This window comes from Sturnus vulgaris, unplaced genomic scaffold, assembly GCF_052056855.1.
Source record: "Sturnus vulgaris isolate bStuVul1 unplaced genomic scaffold, bStuVul1.hap1 Scaffold_183, whole genome shotgun sequence".
Classification (NCBI taxonomy): domain Eukaryota; kingdom Metazoa; phylum Chordata; class Aves; order Passeriformes; family Sturnidae; genus Sturnus; species Sturnus vulgaris.
In genome coordinates, this window is record NW_028276119.1 from 195,001 (window position 1) to 197,500 (window position 2,500).

At 76.8% G+C, this 2,500-nt stretch overlaps 1 non-coding gene across 1 annotated transcript; it reads right to left on the reverse strand.

Annotated features, from left to right (window-relative positions):
• Positions 1-679: 679 nt before the first annotated feature.
• On the reverse strand, positions 680-832 carry LOC148218443 (5.8S ribosomal RNA). Its single transcript, XR_015800387.1, has one exon. It is a non-coding gene; the product is annotated as a 5.8S ribosomal RNA (ribosomal RNA).
• Positions 833-2,500: the final 1,668 nt, after the last annotated feature.

Genomic DNA, 2,500 nt, shown 5'->3' on the forward strand with positions numbered 1-2,500 from the left:
GGTGGGGGGGGGTGGGCGGCAGAGAAAAGGCGAGGAGACACACGGGGGGGGGGGGAACGAGGGAAACGGAGACTCCCATCCCGGAGACGAGAACCGAAGAGGAGAGCGGCAGAGACGGCCCTGACGGGGGGGAACCGGCCAGCCGGGCGGGAAAAGCGGCGACCTCAAGCGGGGAGAGAGAGAAACGCGACGGCGACAGAGAGAGGAGGGGAGGGCTTCGCGGGAAGGAGGAGGGGGTCGCACCCCCGTCCCCGGCGCTCTCGGCCTCGCGCGCGCGCGGCAGCACGGCACGGTACCCCCGCGGTACCCACCCGCAGACAGCCGCCCGCACGGGGGGGAGAGCCCGGGGGCGAGGCCCGCGCCTCGCCTCCCTCTCGGCCCTCTCGCTCTCTCGTCTCTCTCGCACGGCCCACGGCGGCGTCTTCGACGCCGACTCTCGCTCTCCCCGGCCACCGCCACCGCACCGCGGCACGGCCCCGGCAAGGACGAGCTCCGCCCCAGCGGCTCGTTCCGGGAGCGGGGAGCTACGGAGCGCTCCCCGAGTCTGCATTTAGGGGGACGAAGGCCCTGCGCGGCGACGACGACGACGACGTCGACGTCGACCGCGGGCAACGGGCCTGCGAGGCAACCCCAGCCGCGCCGCCGGGGTGGCCCCCCCGGACGGCGATTGATCGTCAAGCGACGCTCAGACAGGCGTAGCCCCGGGAGGAACCCGGGGCCGCAAGTGCGTTCGAAGTGTCGATGATCAATGTGTCCTGCAATTCACATTAATTCTCGCAGCTAGCTGCGTTCTTCATCGACGCACGAGCCGAGTGATCCACCGCTAAGAGTTGTCTGGCTTTCGGGACCGCTCGCGTGAAGCGGCCCCTTTTCTGTTTCTGCAGGGACGCGCGCGCCCCCGCGCGCCCCGCTTCGACCGTACGAGCACACACAAACGGAGGAGGAGGAGGAGAAAGCGCGGGGCAAAAAAGAGAAACCCCGCGCAACGCTCCGAAGGTCGGCCAAAGAAAGGCGGAGGGGCCCGCGCCCCCGACCGCCTCCCCCCGCGAGGGGAGACGCCGCCTCGCGTGCCGTCCTTCGGAGGCGGCCCAGGCGCCCGGGCTCGGCCCGACCTCCGCGCGGAGGGGCTTGTGCGGCAACGCGCCGGACCGCGGGGGGCACGGTGGCCCGCCCGGCCTCTCGATCACGGGACGACTACGCGTTCGCGGGCCGGGGGCGCGACCGCCGGCCCCCGCCGCTCCCGGCTCACTCCCTGGCTTCTCCTTTTCACCGCTCCGCCGACTCGCGGAACGCCGCCGCGCCAAAACGCGGGGGCCGGCTCTCCCGCCAGCGGCCCCTGAACGTCGCCCGAAACGCCACGCGGCGGCGGGACCGTTCCGCCGGCGCAACCCCTGGCGCGGGACCGCTTGCCCGCCGGAAGGCGAACGCCCGGCGGGCCGCGCTCCGCCACCGGCGCCGGAGGCGGGACGCCGCCGAGACCCGAGCCGGCATCGCGGAGCGCCCGAGGTCTGCCGCTCGGCAAAACCCCTCCGCCACCCGCGGCCGCACTCCCGGGACCGCCGCCGCTTCGCACCGCCGAGCTGCCCTTCCGCGAGCACGCGCCCAGCGGGCAGGCGTACGGCGGCTGAGCCGGGGGGCACCGCCCGCTCCCCTCGTTTCCACTCGGGGACCGGACGGGGAAGCGCCCCCGCGGCCGCCCCGCACGCCTCCCCTTTTTTTTGGCCCACACGCGGCCGGGAAGGGCGACGGGGAAGCGGACGGGCGGGGCCCGGGCCGGGACGGCCGCCGGTGAAGGCGGGCGCCTCGCGGCCGACCGTCCCCCCCCCCCGGGGGGGGCGGGGACACTCGCCGAGCGGCGACGCCGCCGCTCGGCACGGGGTCGCCCGCGCCCGCCGGACCTCCGGCGATGGAGGAGCCGGCCGAGCGCTGCGCCCCAACGGGCGGGGACAGCGCTCCGAGTCAGGGGTGGCCGGCGGCCGGCGCCGCCGCGGTGCGGTTCGAGGCGACAAGGCCGTCGAGGCGAGAGGCGCGCGGTCGCGCCTGACGCGGCGCCGCCCGCGAGCCCGCGGCGGCGGCTAAGGAGAAAGAGCGAGAGAGCGCGGCGGGCCCCGGCGGCCGCAACCCCGCAGCTGAGGTAGGTAAGGCAGAGAGCGCGCGCCCTCTGCCGGCGTCGCCCCGCATCGCAGAGGCCAGCGGGGTCGGCCCCCCGCGGCCGATCGCGCGCCGCGGCCTCTCCGCCGAGACCGGGCCGCAGAGAGGGGGGGGGCAGGGCGCCCCTTCCCCGGCCCGGCACGGGTGGCCCCCGCGCGCGGGCAAGCGCGGCGGGACGCCGACGACGGCGAGCGCGGCCGGTCGCGACGGACACGCCACCGCAGGGGATCGGCGGGAGTAGCTCCCCACCCCTCGATGGCGCCCCGCGCCGCCACCGCCCGACACCCGCTGCCGCCGCCGCCACCGCCGCCGCCGCCGCGGCGGGGCCGTGCCGGGCCGCCCGAGTCTT